Below are 18,746 nucleotides of genomic sequence, written 5' to 3' on the forward strand. Positions count from 1 at the left end.
ATGGAGGAGGTGGCATGGCTGGGGGGGACAAGCTGGGGCAGGGGCGTCAGCCTAAGTCTGGGGACTCCCAAAGGAAAAGCCAGGCCCCGCCCCCCCCTCCCCCGCAGCCAGCACCTGGGCCCACGGGAGCCCCGGGGTGGGGTGCAGAGCATGGTGGGGCTGGACAGGGCCTGGTGAGAGCCTGGGCCGGAGGAGGTACAACCTCTGCGGTCGCCCACAGCCCTTTCCCCCTCTGCTTCCAAGGCTCTAAGTGGGCAGATCGCTGGGAGGACTGACGAGGACCCGCGACAGCCCTTGCTCTCGTTTCCCGTAGCCTTGGCAGGCTGGCGAGCTGGGCAGGGCTGGCTTTGGCGATCGCACCTCTCGGTGACTCTGTGGGAAGCTGGGCTGGGCCGCGGGGAGGTGAAACCACAGCGGGAAACTGGGCAAAGCCACCGCTGGCTCGGGTACCTGTTTCAGCCCGAGCATGGGAGGAGGGGCAGCCTCCGGGCCATTTCCCCCGCAGCCAGCCAGCCTTGAGGGGACTGGCAAGACCTCAAGGCAAGAAAGCAGGCCTCTGGAACCCCAAGGTAGATGTGGGGCCCAGCTGGTCCCCCGGGGGGGGGGTCCTTAGGGTCCCGCCCCCCTCTTGCCCGCCGGGCGTGCTGGCTGGCGAGCCCGTGCCTGTCAGCCTGACAATGAGGCCCCGTTCCGTGACGCGGGCGGCAATGGAGCATCCCGCCCACCTGCGGGCGCCCCCAGATTGCATTTGCCGAAATAAATTGCAGGAGAAAATAAATCCTGTGCACATGATTAATGGGAGGCAGGAGGCAGGCAGTCACCACGAGGAGCCACCGGGGAGGAGACTGACACTCGGGCACGGGGCCAGGACAGATGCGAGGCCTTCCCGAAGGGGGTCGGGGAACTCAGGGCCCTGCACTCCCTCTGCACGGGGCGCCTGGCTTGGGGGGGGGGGTCAGTGAGGGGCTCAGGCAGGCCCCAGCCAGGCTCCCATCACCACAGGCAGGGCAGGATGGGCTCTGCCAGGGCTGGGAGCTTAGCCCGGGTTATGGAGGGCCCCATGAACCCGAGTCAGAGGAAGGAAAGCCAGTGTCTCAGGCAGGTCACCTCCTGTCTGTGAACCTCTGGCCCCTCGGCTGTTCAAAGGAGCTAATGGCCTCTGGGGATACCAGTGGCTCGCACGTGCAATCCTAGCTACTCAGGATGGCTGAGGTCTGAAGATCAGGGTTCAAAATCAACCAAGGCAGAAAAGTCTGTAGGACTCTCATTTCCAATTAACCACCAAAAAAGCCAGAGTGGAGGTGGAAGTGTAACTGTAGCTAGCCTGAGCCAAGGCACAGTGTTCAGGCCCTGAGTTCAAGCCCCAATACCAGCATGTGTACACACACACACACACACACTCACACATGCACACACACTTTTGCACCAATGAGGGTCACCGCCACAGAGGTCCTTCCTACACAATGAGGGGTTCAGCAAGGATCAGGGGCTGGTTCTTGCCCTCCTGGGGCTGGTGGTAGGGAGTTACTAGAGAAATCATGGCTCGTAGGTAAGTCTATTGGCCGGTGTGTGGCACTAGGGGGGCAAGGGGGAGCCCTAGCATGGGGCTGGAGGGAAGGGGCTGTTGGATAGCCAGGCAGCCAAGGCAGGCTTCCTGGGACAGAGGAACCTACACATGTGGCAAAAGCCCAAAGTTTGACAGTACACACTTTTACTCTTTGCGGTACTGGACTTTGCACTTAGGGAAGACATGGGCCACATGGGCCACATCTCTAGTCCATTTCACTCTATTTTTGTTTTATTATTATTATTTTAAATTTGTTAGTCCTGGGGCTTGAACTCAGGGCCTGGGTGCTGTCCCTGAGCTCTTTTGCTCAAGGCTAGCGCTCTACCACTTAGAACTACAGCGCCACTTCTGGTGTTTGAGTGGCTTATTGAAGACAGGAGCCTCATAGACTTTGCTGCCCTCAGCTGGCTTTGAACTGTGATCCTCAGATCTCAGCCTCCTGAGTAGCTAGGATTACAGGCGTGAGCCACTGGTGCCTGGCTCTTCTTGTTTTGTTTGTGAGCTAGGACCTCACATTCTTTGTGGGATGGCTTGGACTATGTTTCTCCTATTTATGTTCATTTCTTGCAGCTGGTGTGTGTGTGTGTGGTGGTGGGGTGTCACAGGTACCCAAGCTCCAACAACTGCAGAATATTGGTTGAGATGGAGTCTCACTAGTCCACCCCCCCCCTTTCCCTTTGCCTAGCTAGGCTGGCCTTGAGCCAAGCTCTTTCAACACTCTACCTCCCAAGTAGCTGGGATTACAAGAGTGAGCTACCGTACTGGGCACGACAGTACATTGTTGATGAAGCTGCTGTGAACTACTTCCTTCACGGCTGTGAGATTCTCCGTGGAGGGCAAAAGGCAATGATTCCCACTCATATCCTACCGCAGGGTATTTCATTCGATGGAGAGGCTCATCAGGAATGTTCACAGCAACACCGTCAGTGCATAAAAGCGGTCACAGCCAGGTGTGCATCAGGGAAAGGCTGGGTTAAACCATCTCAGCCATGTCCTGGAAGACCATGCAGCATAAAAGAAAGGAAAAAGGTGAAAGACAAGGGGAAAAGGAAGCCATTACGCCGAGACCGCCAGGACAACCGATGTCAGTGGAGACGAAGCTGCCTTGTGTATAAGAAGACAAGCAGGAGACGCACAAGCCCTCGGAGAGCCGGCCATCTGCCCCAGGGCCTTGTGGGTCGCCAGCCACACCCCAGAACCTGCACTTACTTTCTTTGGAGGGCCACACACTGGGAAGTGGTCCCCTGGGCCGTGTGGGCAATGCCAGGGGGACCAGGTGTACGGGGACGGGCAGGGGTGAGGCTCAGAGGGCAGGTGAGTCCTAAGGGGGGTCTGTGATCGGGGCTGGCCCTGAACAGAGACAGCCCCGGCCCTGGGCGCAGACGCTCCCTCTGTACCCCGCGGGCCAGAGGACCAGCCTCCTCCCAAGGCCAAACCCGGCAGGTCGGGGTCCTGAGGGACGAGCGGGCGCAGGGCGCCGCCTGCTGGCGCGGCGGGGGGCACGCAGGCCTCGAAGGGCTGGGCAGACCCGGCGCAGAGCTCACCACGCCCACAGGCAGGGAGAGGGAGGGTGGGCGCGCTCAGTGGAGGCGTCCAGCCCGTGGCTGCGTGTTTCAGATGCCCCCTCCCCTCCACCATCCGCTGGTTCCGGCCCCGCTGTCCGTCCTGCTGAGCTTTGCCCACCCTCCAGTCTTTATGCTGCACCCCAAAGTTCTGAAGTTTGACCTCCTTATTTCCCAAACATCCCCGCCCCTTGGAGTCCTGGCGCTTGCTCAGCGCTGCCTCCTTGGGACAGTGCTTCAACCACAGGGTCCAAGAGCAGCACCCGGGGTGGGGGGGGGGGCTGAGTGGACTCGGCGGGAGGGGGGCGGGCTGAGCATGAATCGCTGAGGAGACCCCTCTGAAGAGGAAAAAGGAGGCGCCTGCCCAGGGGAGGACTGGGGAAAATAATACAATGCATAGTCACTCTTAGGTGTGTGCCAGTACTGGGGCCTGAACTTGGGGCCCCATGATCTTGCCGAGCTTTCTATTGCTTCAGCCACAACTCCACGTCTGGCTTATTTTTTGCTGGTTAATTGGAGCTGAGCGTCTCATGTCTCTGGGCTTTGAACCTTGCTCCTCAATTTAAGTTGACCCAGTTTTCCTGTTCTAGGTACCCCACAAGGATGATTCAGGAGCTGCACGGACATCAAAAACACCCCATCCTGTAGACTCCAGGGGACTAGGTCTGGGTCCCATGACACCCAGGCAGGCAAGGTCTGTTCAGGACGCGGGGTGAGGTGTGCAGAGAGGCCGGGCTCCACCCCCAGCCTGCCTCGGGGCAGCACAGTCCCTGAACCCGGGCTCTGAGCTTGGCTCCATCTCTCTCCCGACCCAGCCAAGGAGCTCCGAGTTGGGGCTTACCTTGGTACCGGTCCCTTGACCCCACTCTACGTGGGTCAGGTCCCCCTCTTCCCCCAGGAGCAGGCTTGGAACAGGAGCTTTCCACATGGCTGGAGGCCCCATCTATCAGCAGCAGCCTCTTGCTGGGACTGCCCAGGCCCTCTGGCCCCCGGAGACTAAGGATCAATAGACACATCGCAAATGGCGTGCCTGCCTCCAGCCTGGCGCTCCCCGGAGGGCTGTGGCCATAGCCCCGCCCGGGATCTGCATCCTCTTCCTGGTCAATCTGTCCACCTGCCACTCTGCCCACCATGGCATCTTTGCCTTGTGATTTCTGGCTTAATGCCTCCTCTGTCTGAGTCTCTCCCTCCTCCCTTTCCCTCCTCTCTCCCTGACACCTGCTTGGGGTCTCTCTCTCTCTCTCTCTCTCTCTCTCTCTCTCTCTCTCTGACACACCTCCTCTTTCTGGCCCTCAGTGAGCCTCGTCTCTACCTGTCTCCCTTCTTTCTGCCTTTTCCTCTCTCTGTTCCTTCCCTGCCTCCTTCCCCAGTCCTCCCCCCACCCCCAGCTGCCCTTCCCTTCCCAGAGCCCAGCCCTCCCCGAGCCTGCTGCTCTTCCCAGCTCGGCTGGGGTGGGGGAGCTCATTTCTTCTCGTCCAAGCCTAATATCTTAATGCAAGGCCATTACTCACCCAGAGCCCGGGCAGGGCAGGCCTCTCCCCTCCTCGTTTGTCTTCCAGAATGAAGCCTGCGTGCCGTTCCTCCAGGATCAGATTAAGGGACTGACAGGCTAGACGAGCAAATTCCGCTGCGCAGCGCCGCCCCTGCCTCACAGGGTCCGGGTCCCAGAAACGCGGCCCCCCCAGGGTCTGAGTACGGGAGGCCTGGGGCCAGTCTTGCTTCTGCTGCTGCTCCCCAAGTTCCTGACAAGCGGGGAGGGGACATAGCTGGCCTTTGTCCTGAGAGAGAGAGAGAGAGGAGCAAAGATGCTGGGCTCACAGTGACCCAGACCCCTGGGGGCTGATGAGTCAAACTTGGACAGCTAACATTCTAGACAGTTCCGGAGAGCCTGTTCGAAGTACTAAATTCATTCATTCAATCCTTACACACCCTCTAGGGTAGGAACTATCACTATTCCTTGGGGGTAGGGTGGGCGTGCATGCACATTGCGTGCTGGTACTGGGGTTGAACTCAGGGCCCTGGTGCTGCCCCTTAGCTTTTTATTTTGTGCAAGGCTAGTGCTTTATCACTTGAGCCACAGTTCCACTTTCATCTTTTTTTTGGGGGGGGTAGTTAATTGGAGATAAGAATCTTTTTTTTTTTTTTTTTTGCCAGTCCTGGGCCTTGGACTCAGGGCCTGAGCACTGTCCCTGGCTTCCTTTTGCTCAAGGCTAGCACTCTGCCACTTGAGCCACAGCGCCACTTCTGGCCGTTTTCTATATATGTGGTGCTGGGGAATCGAACCCAGGGCTTCACGTATAGGAGGCAAGCGCTCTTGCCACTAGGCCATATCCCCAGCCCGAGATAAGAATCTTCTAAACTTTCTTGCTGGGGCTGGCTTTGAACCTCAATCCTCAGCTCCCAACCTCCTGAGTAGCTGGGGTTACAGGGTGTCATTCCTTTTATACAGAGGCCCAGAGAAGCCAAACTTCCTGTCCAGGGTCATAGCTAGTGAAGTATATGACCAGGCATATGGTTTCGAATCCTTGTTCATTAAAAAAAATTATCTTTGAAGTAGTTGTACAAAGGGGTTTCAATTCAACAAGTCAGTTTATTAGTATGGTACATCTTTTTTTGTTGTTGTTGACAGTCCTGGGGCTTGAACTCAGGGCCGGGGCGCTGTCCCTGAACCTCTTTGTGCTCAAGGCTGGCTAGTGCTCTGCCACTTGAGCCACAGCGTCACTTCCGGCTTTTTATGAGTACTCTCCTGAATTTGAGAGTCTCCTGGACTTTCCTGCCTGGGTTGGCTCTGAATGGTGGTTCTCAGAGCTCAGCCTCCTGAGTAGCTGGGATTCCAGGCCTGAGCCCCCGGCGCCCAGCTGTTCAGTATATCTTGATCAGTATCTTTTTTTGATTTGTCAACACACTGTCTGTGGGCAAGGGGCTTGTGTGCCCCCCTTTTTAGAGATAAGAACATAGAGGTGCTTGCTCAGCTCCAGAGACCTCTGGCATAACTCTGTGCCTCGCTGTGGCCCCAGCAAATCTGGGAAGGAGAGAGGGGCTCCCTGGCCTGGCCTGTCTCGCCCCACAACCCCATCTGTGACACCCTCCACTAGGGATCTCAGCTGGCGAGGACAGCCCCCAGGGTAAACCTGCCCCCCCCCCCCCATCTCAGGTTGAGTTCCTGGGCACCTAGAGCCCAGGGTTGGAAACCCAGCCTGTCAGAGCCCAAAGCCAAGAGCTGTCTCCCTGACTGGCGCAGGAAAGGACCCAGGAAAGTGACCTGGAGCCTTCCTCTTCCTGCCTGGACACCAACTCTTCCCCCGGTTCACATACATCAGCCTGGTTCCCATAGAAACCACCAGCTTGCGGTCTCCTAGCAACTAAGTGGTCCTCCGAGGGGAAAGCAGCGAGTCTGACATTTGAGGCCCGAGCACTTGGGTTCAAATCCCAGGCATGGAGTATGATGGCTGTGGGGTCTCTGGCACATCTCTTAACCTCTCTCCATCTGTGAAGGGGGGATGGAATTGGCAGGGGTCGGGGACGCACAGGCGGGGCGCGCGGGGAGGCGCACGGGGCCGGAGCGGGGGGGGGGGGGCCCCGCGGGGCGCTGGTAGGAGCTGGGGGAGGCCGCGCGCTGGTGGGGCGCCCTCCCCACCGGCACCCCGGCGGCTCGTCCACCCCACTGGCAGTGCACCCGACTCTACAAGGGGCGCGTGCGGAGAGGAGGGCGAGGAGAGGCCGGCACGGGTGGGCGCCTCGGCCCTCCCCCAGCCCCCGCCCCCCCCCGACTCCCCTCCCTCCCCAGTTCCCTGCCCCGCCCCCCGCCCCCCGACCCCAGCCCCCGCCCCCCCCACCGGCCCAGGACAGCGGTGGCAGCGCAGCCCCCGCAGCCCCATTCAATTCACGGATCCCCAACGAGGCGGATGTGCAGCTCGCCTGCCAGCCGCGGGCCTCCCCCCCCACCCCCGGCGGCGGAGACCTGGGGCGCGCGGGGGCGGGCGGTGACGTCACGGGCCGGCGGTGACGTCACGGCGCCCACGCCCACGTGACTGCGGGGCTGCGTCAGTGCCCAAGCCAGGGCCTTGCGGGTCCCCAACTTCGCTGCTCCAGCGCACCCTCGCCTCTCCCCTGCGTCGTCCCTCCCGCTCGGTGCCTCCGCTCGCGTGAGCATGCCCCTCCCTCCCTACCTCCCCCCTTTCCTCTCTCTGTCTCTCCCTCCCCCCCTCTTTCCCCCCTCTCTCTCTCTCCTGGTACCAGGTCTTGAACTCGGGGCCTCTGCTTGACCGCGGCTCCCCCGCAGCCAATGGGCGGGGGCCGGGCCTCAGGTGCAGGACCACCGAGTAGAAAAGCAACTTCCAAGAGACCTCCGGCCCTCCGGCTCCGCCTCATCCGGACCTCAGCCCCCCCCCCGCCCCCGCCCCTAGCGGCCGGGGCCCCCGCGGGAACCACCGCCACTGGGCTTCCAGAGTTTTCCGAGGCCTGCGCACAGGGGTGGCACGCGCGCCCGGCACGCCCCAGGCCTGCGCACAGGGGTGGCACGCGCGCCCGGCACGCCCCAGGCCTGCGCACAGGGATGGCACGCGCGCCCGGCACGCCCCAGGCCTGCGCACAGGGGTGGCACGCGCGCCCGGCACGCCCCAGGCCTGCGCACAGGGGTGGCACGCGCGCACGGCGCTCCAGGCCCGCGCACAGGGGTGGCACGCGCGCCCGGCACGCCCCAGGCCTGCGCACAGGGGTGGCACGCGCGCACGGCACGCCCCAGGCCTGCGCACAGGGGTGGCACGCGCGCACGGCACGCCCCAGGCCTGCGCACAGGGGTGGCACGCGCGCACGGCACGCCCCAGGCCTGCGCACAGGGGTGGCACGCGCGCACGGCACGCCCCAGGCCTGCGCACAGGGGTGGCACGCGCGCACGGCGCTCCAGGCCTGCCCGCAGGAGCAGGTGTCTGAGGCGCAGTGTGCCCAGGGGCCCCGACGCGCAGGCAAGGACACACAGGGGTCTCCCCAGCCACACTTTCTGCCTGGGCCAGACCCCTAGAGGGTCCCCCAGACCTAGAGTAGCTCAGCTCCTCCTCAGCCAGGCTCCTAAGGAGCATGGTGGGGGGGGGGAGGGGGGAGCCTGTCAAGGACACCAGCAAGGAAAGGGGGGAAAAAAATGAAGTGGAAGAAATAAAATCAAAAGGCTTTTAAGGCCGCTCTCCTCAAGTAGTTGATGTCTTGGCTGAGATTGCCGGCAATGAAATATTGTGCTCTCTGATCGCTAATGTAGGGAGCCTGTGGCACCCTCCCCCTGCCCATAGCGGTGCTTCCCCTCCCCCCCCCCCCGCGGCGGGCCCCCTCCCCTTTCTCCCTGGCAGATTTCCTTCCTTGCTCCCAGAAGGGCTCGGGGTATAAAATGGAATGCACAGCCTGGCACTCACCCAGAAGCCACGGCTAGCAGGGGACACTGCTCACAGCCTGAGCAGGGGAGGAGCTCCCAGCTCCTGCCTGGCCCAGGTACCCGCACCCTGACGCACAGGGCCTGTCTACAGAGATGGCGACTAGTGTGGGGGGGTGTGTGAGGCTGGAGGACACCCTCAGCCAGGAGAGGAGGAAAATGTATTTCTTATGAAGGTGGATGGAATCCTGAGAGGCTGGGGGCTGAGGACTGGGGGCTGGGGCTCTTGGAGACTGAGAGATAGGTGGAGGGAGGGGGAGGAGGGAGGATGAGCTGGCTTGATTTTGTGTGTGTGTGTGTGTGTGTATGTGTGTGTGTGAAAACAGCTCAGTAACAGTTCCAAGGCCCAGCTTTAAGCTTCAGTTCTCATTCCAACTCCATCACTTCCTCTGCCATGACCTTGGGCAAGCTTGGAGCCCTGGGTGCCCAGTTTCTACCCCAGGAAGAAAGGAGCAAATAATAGAAATGGCCTCATAGGGTTATTGCAGGATTAAAAAGAGAAAATGTATGCAAAGTGCTTAGCACAGGAGGGGCTGTAAGTGGGGCTAATTATCTCTGTAATCTCCCCCAGTGCCCCCCCCTTTGCCTGGGCAAGGAGGCCCAGCCTGGAGCAAGCAGGCAGAGAGGTGGGGGTACCTGCTGCCTCTCCTCCTCCTCTTCAGCTCTCCCACCCCGGCTCCCCCATCCCGCCCCTCCCCCCGGCAACCACTCACTCTGGGCGCCTTTCTGTCAGGGCGGCCAAATTGGCCAAATCTCCGTAATGCTAAAAAATTGGTCCATTAGCTGGCAGGGAACATTGACAGGAGAGAGCGGGAAGCATGGCCGCCGCACACATGCCAGGAGTGGGTGGTGAGGGTCGTGGGGACGCCAGGGCAAGTCAGCCAAGGGGTGCGTGTGTGTGTGTGTGTGTGTGTGTGCGTGTGTGCATGTGCACGAGTCCCACCACTGCGTGCCATCACCACCTTGTAGAAACCCCACCATGCCTCTGTGCACACTCCTCTGCCACAGATGAGGAAACTGAGGCTCGCGAGCAGGGCGGCTGTGGCAGGGCCTTCTCTGCCACTGTTGGAGAGAGGAGTTATTCTGGTCTGGGATTCCACTGGGCTCCACTGGGCCCTTCCAAGACCCAGGGAGTCCCGGTCCGTACACACCACGAGGGACTTGTTCAGAAATGCCCGGGGCCGAGGCGGGAGGCGGGAGGCAGGAGGCCGGAAGGCTCTGGAGCGAGGCCCGGCTTTGAGAACTCTCCCCACTGGAGAGAACAGTAAATGGGGGTGGGGGGCGGGGGGGGCGGCAGGAGTTGGTGGCCCCGGAGGTCCTGAAGGATGCTGGATGGCGCTGTCCGCACCGGGCGACGCCCTGGCTGCTTTGCTCTCCTCAGATCTTGTTTTGGTCTCATCAAGCCATGGCAGACGTCCCCCTTTTCAGATGGAGACATGGAGGCTTTCCGAGGCCAGGTAACCTGGCTACCGTTGGTGAGTGAGGCAGGGATTTTCCCACTCCAGGGCCAAAGGGTTCTCCTGGCCTCTCTCCTCCTCCCCCCTCTTCTTCTTCCCTCCCAGGCCCTCTCTGCTCCCTTCCCTCTCCTCCCCCTCCCCTTTGCCTCACACTTGTTAGGCAGACGCTCTACCACTTAAGCTACGCCCCCCTCCCCCCCCCCCCGTCCATTCATTCTTCCATTTCATGAATAGGGAGTACCAGCGAGTGCCAGTGCTGCCCACTGGGGCACCGAGACATGAAGAGCCTCTCTCTGCTCTCAGGCCAGGCTGCTGCACACCGCGGAGACAGCCCTGCCCACACCCACAGGCCCAGGGAGTCCCCAGCTTCTTCCCTCTCCCTCCACCCCATCTCCTCACCGCCAGGTCACATCACAGAGCTTGTCATTCCCCGCCTTCAAGAGGTCAGCACACGCTAGTGGGGCTCGGGAACCCCGATCCTTCCTGTGGGGTGCCCCAGGCCCTACATCTCCAACCCCAGTGTTCCCAGTGGGGCCCTCCTGACGGAGCGCCTGTTCTTATGAGATTTCCTGTAAGAGCTCAGGCAAGCCTGATCTTCCCGTGATGTGAGGGTTCACGAGGACAGCCCCTTGCCGCTCCCATCTCCCTTCTCCCCTTTCCTATTGGCTCAGTTTCACAACCCCTAGACGGACGGGGAGTGAGATGTGAGCCTTGATGACTTTGGTTTCTGGGATCGAGTCCTTTCGATTCAAATTCTGCTTCTCTTCCTTCTCAGCTCTGTGACTTGGAAGAAGAGCTTTTATCCTAAGCCTCCGTTTTCCCACCCGAGAAATGGGAGGGTCACAGCAGCACAGACTTCCTGGGGACTTACTGAGATAAGACAGTGCTGGGTACCGCACGGGCCTTGGTGACAGTGATGATGACAGTCAATTTGGTGGTGATGGCAGGACTGTGATGCTAATGTTGTCCGTCACTGCTGGTGATGATGGTGGTGGTGAATCTGGCACAGATGGTGATGATGGCCATGCTGATAGCGGTAGGGAGGGAATGATGGCAGGTGGGAGGGATGCAGTTCTAGTCCCAAGTGAAGGGAGAAAACAGGCAGGCAGGATAAGAAGCAGAGAGGTAGCTCAGTGTGGCGGCAGGTAAGAGGCTAAGATAGGATGATCACCAGTTCTAGGATAACTAGGGTTATGTAGTGAGTTCAAGACCAGCCTAAGTTGCATAGTGAGATTTTATTTTTTTTTTACAAATCTCTAAAAAGGTTGGGAATAGGTGGCTTCATACTGTAATACACATTATGCAGGAGGCTGAGACCTGAAGATCACAGCAGTTCCAAGCCAGCCAGAACAGAAACATCCCTGAGACTCTTTATCGTCAACGAACCAACAAAAAAAGCCAGAAGTGGAGGTGCGGTTCAACTGGCACAAGGCAAGCCTTGAGCAACAAAGCCAGGCAAGGAAAAAGGTCTTGAGTTCAAGCCCTATCCCTGGTACAAAAAAACCCAAACCAAACTAAAAATCTTAAAAGTAAATAGGTATGGCCATGTCGAAATGAACCCCTCACTATATATATATCATAGGAACAACAAGTTCAAAGGAAACAAAAACCAAACCGACGCAGAGAGGGCTGCTCAGGGCACGGGACCCAGCGGCTGCTAACTAAGCTCTCCCAGTAGGAGATGGCTCTGATCTCTGGCCTGCCTGGCTGGGTAGTCGCCTGGGCTCTATTCCATGGCCAGTGCAAACCTTGGCTCACCTGTCCCACGGAACCAGGGTACCAGGGGCTCTAGAGTCACAGGTAGGGACTGATAGACACAGACAGGGGCCCATGGCCGTGGCTCTTCCCACAATGCTCCGAGGCAGGTCAAGGAGGCTCTGCGGGAGGGGATAGGTACGTGGCTGCACCGGCAGTTTGACACACCCTTCTGAGTGTGAGAGGGAATCAGTTCAGAGCCGGTCCTACCCCTGGTACGCTGAGGGGCGTGGCTGTTCCTCATCGCACCGTGTCTCAGCTTTATCACGGCTGCCATACCTGGGCTAATAATTGCATCTCCCTAGAAGCCGCTGTTTTTATAAGGTAGACAGTCAGCAAGACACCTGCACCAACGAGGCGCCCAGAGCTACTTCTGATTTTAATTGTGTGTGTGTGTGCACACGTGGGCGCGCACGCAGGCCTGTGCTTGTGCTAGGTCTTGAACTCAGGACCTGGGGGCTGTCCTGAGCTTGTATGCTCAAGGCTAGTGCTCTCACACTTTGAACCAAGGCTCCATTTCTGGCTTTTTGGTGGTGAACTGGAGGTAAGCGTCGCACAGACTTTCCTGTCCAGGCTGGCGTTGAGCCCTCAGAACCCTCAGATCTAAGCCACCCGAGTAGCTAGGATTGCCGGCGTGAGCCACCTGTGCCCAGCACTGCTGACTGCATGACCAAGGCCTTTGCTGGCGATGGCGGGCTGCTCGGCGGCTGGACAGGGACCAGCCTGGGGGCTCCTGACGGGCTAGCTGGGCTCAGTGTTCCACCTCTCCCACCCCTCTGTGCGGCAGAGACCCCGTTCTCCATGGCCCCCAGCCTCTGGCCTCCCCCTGTGCCCTCTCCACAGCCTAGCGAGGGCTCTGACGTGTGAAATAAAAAGGGATTTTAATTACCTCTCAGCAAAACAGCAATTAGAGAGAATCACAGCACATCAGCGGGCCCCTCCTCCATTCCCCCTGCCAGGCCCAGCCCCGCCCAGCACTCAGGCTACTCGGGGTTGGAAGCGCTCTGGTTCTGCTCAGACTCCCTGCCTGTGTGCCCCGGGAGGTGGGCTGCACCTGTGCGGTTTGCCTGTCACCACCTGGGGCGGAGGAGCCCCGGGAAGGCGCTGCCGGGCAGGAAGGACATTTCCCTCCATACGCTTTTAAAGTAATTGCCTGTGGCCTTGAGCTGCAGCTCTCCGGTGACCGGTGACCCCCGCCCCAGGATCCTGCTGCTGAGGTCACAGTTTCTGCCCGTCTGCAGAGCAGGGGCTTCGGTGCTGTATCCGGAGGGCTGTGTGGATGGGCGGGCGGGGTGTCCCCCCGTGGGTGGCCTGAGGCTGGGGGTGGGGGGTGGCGAGTGGCTGATTGAAGCTGTAATTGCAGGCAGCAGGCCCTAGCTAATGCACGTTATGATTAAGCCCCATTACCGAGGGAGGGAGCTCAAGCGTGGGGGCGGGGGCGGAGGTGGCGGCTGATTGACAGCCTTCTCTGGGGAGGGGCAGGTGGCTACTGCCTCCTGGGTACCTCTGCCCTGCTGGGGGTGGGGGAGGTATGCTAGGCAGACTTGTGCCCACAGCGGGCAAAGGCCTGCATGACATCATGGGGTAGGGGTGTCAGCAGCAGTTTCCCGGCCATTCATCTTGGGGGTCCTTAGGGCTGGGAAGCATCCCGTCTCCGTGGTAGGGGCAATGTCACTGGGTTGCCAGTGTGATGGCTGGTATCAGCGACCAGCTTCACGATCTCATCAGGTGCCACAGATGCAAGGTGTCGCGGTCAAATGCCACGTGGCTGCGGACAGCGGGGTCAGCCCGCTGGGCCACTGGGACTTAGGCCGGCTTGGAGACTGAGCTTCCTGTCCAGGGAGAATGGATCTCAGCACCCTTCACTTTCGCAGAGTCCGGATGGTTACACGACGTCCCCAAGAACACACAACAAAGGCTAGATCAGACCCGGGTACCCCTGCATCTCCGCATGGCCACAGCCAGCTGCGCGGCTTTGTGAACATCACTTAGCCACAGCAGTAGCACCCACTTCAAAAATTGCTGTGAGGTCTGGAAGTGATTACTTAACCCTCAGAACCCAGGGCCTGGCCTGGAACTCAGCACTAGAATCTTAGCACTGGCTTTGAGCTCTCATCTTTATAGCAGGAAGGATCTTCAGGGCCCCCAAGATTCTCAGCTCCTGATGTCCACACGCAGGTCTTCACGTTATCCAACCCAACAAATCTGTGTTCTGCTGTGAAGGGGTTTTGCAGATGCAATCAAGGCTCCACATCAGTGACCTTAAGATAGGAAGATGATTGGCACGCGGCCCACCTATCACAGAGCCCTTGAGAAGCAGAGTGTTCTCTTGATTGGTCATTGTGAGAAGACAAAGATGTGAAGCATAATGAGAATCCTTAGGTGAGGGGCCGGGTTCTTCCTTGCTGGCTTTAGAAATGGAGAGGCAAAGGCAAGAACTAGAGGTGACACCGGGAGCTGGGAGACCAGTCTCCAGTTGACAGTCATACGGGACACTAGGAACATACAATAGCGAGGGGCCGAATTCTGTCACACTAACAAGCATGGCAAAGGATCCTTAGACTCAAGGGACAGCTGCAGTCTGGGCTGATAGCTTGGTCTCAGCCCGGTGGGACCCTCATTAAGAATTTCCCAGCTGGGTGCCTGTAATCCTAGCTACTCAGGAGGCTGAACCCTGAGAACTGTGGTTCAAAGCCAGCCCAGACAAGAAAGTCTGTGAGACCCTTGTCTCCAATTAACCACCAGAAACCCAAAGTGGCACTGTGGCTCCAAGTGGCACAGCGCTAGCCTTGAGAAAAGCTCAGAGACAGCACTTAGGCCCTGAGTTCAAGCCCCAGGACCGGCCAAAAAAAAAAAAAAAAAAAAGGAAGGAAGGAAGGGAGGAAAGAAAGAAGGAAGGAAGGAATCTCCTCAGGCCACACTTGGATCTTGGGTCTGCAGAGACTAAGTCTACCGGTGTTGTTTTGGGTGATGGTTGTGGGAGCCTGTTATGCAGCAGCAGGAAATGCAAACCTCCTGTGACCATGTGGACAGAGACTCTGGGCCATCTCGGTATGAGGGGAGCTTGGCGCTAGGTTGAGGGTAGCCCCGATGTGGCTGGTACAAGCACCTGGCTGCTGGTGACTGGCTGTGGGGCTGGAGTACCTGCCTGAGGGGACACTAGGTAAAAGAGAGGGCCGAAATTTTGCAGCGAAGCTTTCCTACTCGGGCTCAGGTTGAAGATGGGGGATCCTGGTCCATCACCCACCCTCAGATGTGACCTACTGCCCTCTCTAAAGGATTCTTCCCCAAGTCCCTGCCCAAAGGGTGGGCTCAGTGGGAAGAGGTGGGCGTAGGCCCCGTGTCTGTCCTCCGGAGACCTCTTGCCCCCCAGGGCCTCCGTCCCCTTTCCTCTGCAGCCTTGCCCTCTTTCCTACAAGGGACAATTAGTGGCTCTGCCTTAATTAGCTAACGATCGCCTTCCGGCGCCAATCACTTGAGATGATGATGGAGTGCTGGGGGAAGGGACCTCAGGTCCAGAGCCGCTGGGAGCCAAGGAAGACTCAGCTCCCTTTGGCCTCTTGGCCTGTGCCAAGCCCACTCCTTGGTGCAGTTACAGGCGCTGGGCCATGGGGACCCTGCTAGGAAGGAATGCCCGGGCTCTGACGCTCCCCACCTCCTGTGCCTTCACCCCATTCCCTGGGAGCAGAATTGCCAAGTCAGTGGGACTCGGTGGTCTGGGAGTTAAAGCTGCAGGCCCACAGGCCTCAGACTCTCTATTGCCCCATCGCTTCAGCCCCACTTTGGTTCCGTCAGTCTGCCCTCCTTCCCTTCCCCTGTCCCCCCACCCCCAAACCTGGTACCAAAGCCTTGCTGGGTGAGAAGCAGAAGGCAATGGGAAACTGCATCCAACTAACTGGGGATGCTAGACTGTCACCGGGAAAAGACCAAGTCACAGAGAACGTTGGGTGGGGACAAATTTGGCACAGGGTGCATCTGGAACTGATACTGCTGCAGGCAGAAAGATCCAGACCGGGCCCCATGAATGGGAACATCTGAACAGGGGGCTGGGTCCTCCCTTCGGGCCCTGATGCTTCCCGAGGCCTCTGGGCAAAGCTAGCCGTGGCGCCCGCCCATACTCAGTACCCAAAGCACAGCTCCTAGACCCCAGGTCACCTTCGGGCCCAGTCTCTGAGCTGCCTTCACCTGGGATTCAGGGGTCCCCATTTCCTCCTGCAGAGCCAGCCTTTCGTGTCCTTGCTTGTGGCATGTATGTCCCTCACACGGTGAGGCTGAAGACATGGATTCCAGTCTCAGCTTTAGCGCCTACTAGCTGGTGGACTTGGGCAGCTGCCTCTGCCTTTTCTGGATCTTGCTTTTCTCTTCTGCAAACAAAGGTCGGCAACGGGGCTCTCTTTTCTTTCCAGGAGCCCCAGTGGAGGAGCAGGTGGGGGCATGGCTCACAGAGGGATTGTCAGGGGCTCTTCACACATGGTGGCCGGGCAGGGGAGCTCTGCCCATCTCCGCTTCTAAGGAGGGGCCTCCTAGGCAGGGACCCAAGGCCGTGAATGAGGCCCCCTGGTGGAAAGGCAGCTTGAGCAAAGGCCCAGAGGAGGGGGCTAAGTAGGGTGAGCTTGAGTAGGGCAGGCACAGGAGATGTGACCAGAAGACCAAGGAAGTCTCCGAAGCCCACAGTCAGGAGCGCACAGGGAGCAGGGGGCTGGGCACAGGCTGGGAGGGCCGGAAGGGACAGACGAAGGGTCTATCGATTTATTCCCCGCAGGTGGTGGCCCATCGTTTGAAACAAGGATGTGTTTCCATACTTCCTGTATGAACTCCCGTATGAATGACGGCCAGGATCTGGAGGGAGGTGGGGAATGGAAGCGAGGGGCGGGGACGAGGGGAGGACCAGCCCCTTTGGGCAGTGGATGGGAGGCACAGTAAAGGAGTGGCGTGCTCACGATGCCAGACCCGGAGTAGTTTATAGGTGGATGGCATTTCTGGCGTGAGGCCCGGTTGGTTCTTCACACAGGGGTCTCCCTGCTCAAATCATAGCTGTCGTCTGAACGGGTTAGATGTGTCTTCTGTTATAGTGCCTCTGAAGAAAGAACAAAGAAGGTCTTTGCATACAGGATACCGACAGTCCCAGGAGCAGAAATTGCCAGCCAATGGTAACAGAACAACAAGCCAAGGAAGACGACTGGCAGGGGGCTGGGAATGTGGCCTAGTGGTAGAGTGCTTGCCTCACATACATGAGGCCCTGGGTTTGATTCCTCGGCACCACACAGATAGAAAAAGCCGGAAGTGGTGCTGTGGCTCAAGTGGCAGAGTGCTAGCCTCGAGCAACAAGAAGCTCAGGGACAGTGCTCAGGCCCTGAGTCCAAGCCCCAGGACTGGCAACAACAACAACAACAACAAAAAAGGACGACTGCCAATTGGCCAGGAAAACATTCCAGATAGCAAGTGCTAAGGCCCTGAGGGGTGAGGGAGCCAGCTCTGTTCTAGGAAATAAAAACAGACAAGACAGAAACAACAACAAAAAACACAAAAGTCATTTGGTTTGTCAAACTAAGAATCAGTTTTATAGGTCAAGGGCCTGCGTACCTGGAAGCCTGGCTTAGGCCTGTAATCCTAGCTACCCGGGAGGCTGCCATTTCAGCATCTCTACGGGAAGCTAACCTGGGCGGAAAAAATCCTCGAGAGCCCCATCTCCAGTTAAGCAGACCAAGAGCTCAAGGGAAGTGTCAGTGGCCAGTGACAAAGCCAAGCCAGAGTATGAGGCCCTGAGTTCAAGTCACGGCACCACGCTCCCCACCTAAAGTCTATTTTGTAGTTGGGCATGGTGGTACATCGGGCCTGTAGTCCCAGACACGTGGGAGGGTGAGGCAGGAGGATCACAAACTCAGGGGTTACAGACTAACCTGGACAACGTGTTAAGGCCCTATCTTAAAACACACACACACACACACACACCAATAAATTTTAAGCACCAGTTTGTGCTTTGAATGATGGTGGAGGTGTTCTCTACGATTCCTGGTGGCTGGGGGGGGGGGGGCAGGAGGCGCCGAGAAGTGATGAACCCAGCCAGAAGCCGATCACAGGGCCCTGAAGGATAGAAGTGCGTAGGGTCCAGCTGTCCCTCTGACCCCCGGGGGGGGGGTGGCGAGGAAGGACTGAGGGGTGCCCCTCACCCGACTTGGTCACAGCCACAGAGCACGTGGGAAGAAGCATGGACCCACTGAGTAGTGGGGGATGGGGGCCTGTGGGGACCCCCCCCACCTTCCCAAAGGGGGTCCCAAGCCAGCCTCTCCCAGCTGCCTCGGGCCTGCAACCACCCTCCTCCGCCCATCTCTACCGCACCAGCCACTTGGGAGAGTCATTTCATTTCTCAAATTAAAAATCCATTTTGGGCTGTGAATAATGGATGGATGAGCGGGGGGGGGGGGGAGGGCAGGAAGACAGCGTGGCCCTGCTCGAGGCTGAGGCTGGTCGGCTGGCCGGGGCGGAGGCCACAGTGCACGGCAGAGATAACTCCTTGCCCCGGCTTGTGGCAGGGGCCCGGGGATCGGGTCCACGCTGTGCACAGCAAAGTATTGCTGAGATGGGTCTGCCCGTGGCCAGGCCTGGGGCTGGCCGGCCCGGCGTCACGCTGCAGCCTTCTTTTAGGGTACGTGGCATGGCACCTCACTGGGTAAATGCTCAAGAGATCAGATTTGAGTTCTTTCCCTTTAAAGAGAGCCCGGAGCCAGGCTTTTGGGTCTCCAGCAGGTAGTTGGGCTCTGCCCTCGGTCAGGGCAGGGGCGGAACAGCTCCCAAACCGCTTGCTTCCCTGTCCTCCTCCTGCTCCCCTCCCCCAGCGCCGGCCCCCTCCACTGCAACCCCAGCTGCTTGCTGCCCAGATCCTCCCTCCCGCCCCCCCCCCCCCCACCAAGCACACGGTAGCCTGACTCAGGCCTTGGCTGGGCTTCGCTGTGCCCTGTCATTTTCTCTTGCTCATCAGTCTTGAG

Source organism: Perognathus longimembris, chromosome 4 (genome assembly GCF_023159225.1).
Source record: "Perognathus longimembris pacificus isolate PPM17 chromosome 4, ASM2315922v1, whole genome shotgun sequence".
Classification (NCBI taxonomy): Eukaryota; Metazoa; Chordata; class Mammalia; order Rodentia; family Heteromyidae; genus Perognathus; species Perognathus longimembris.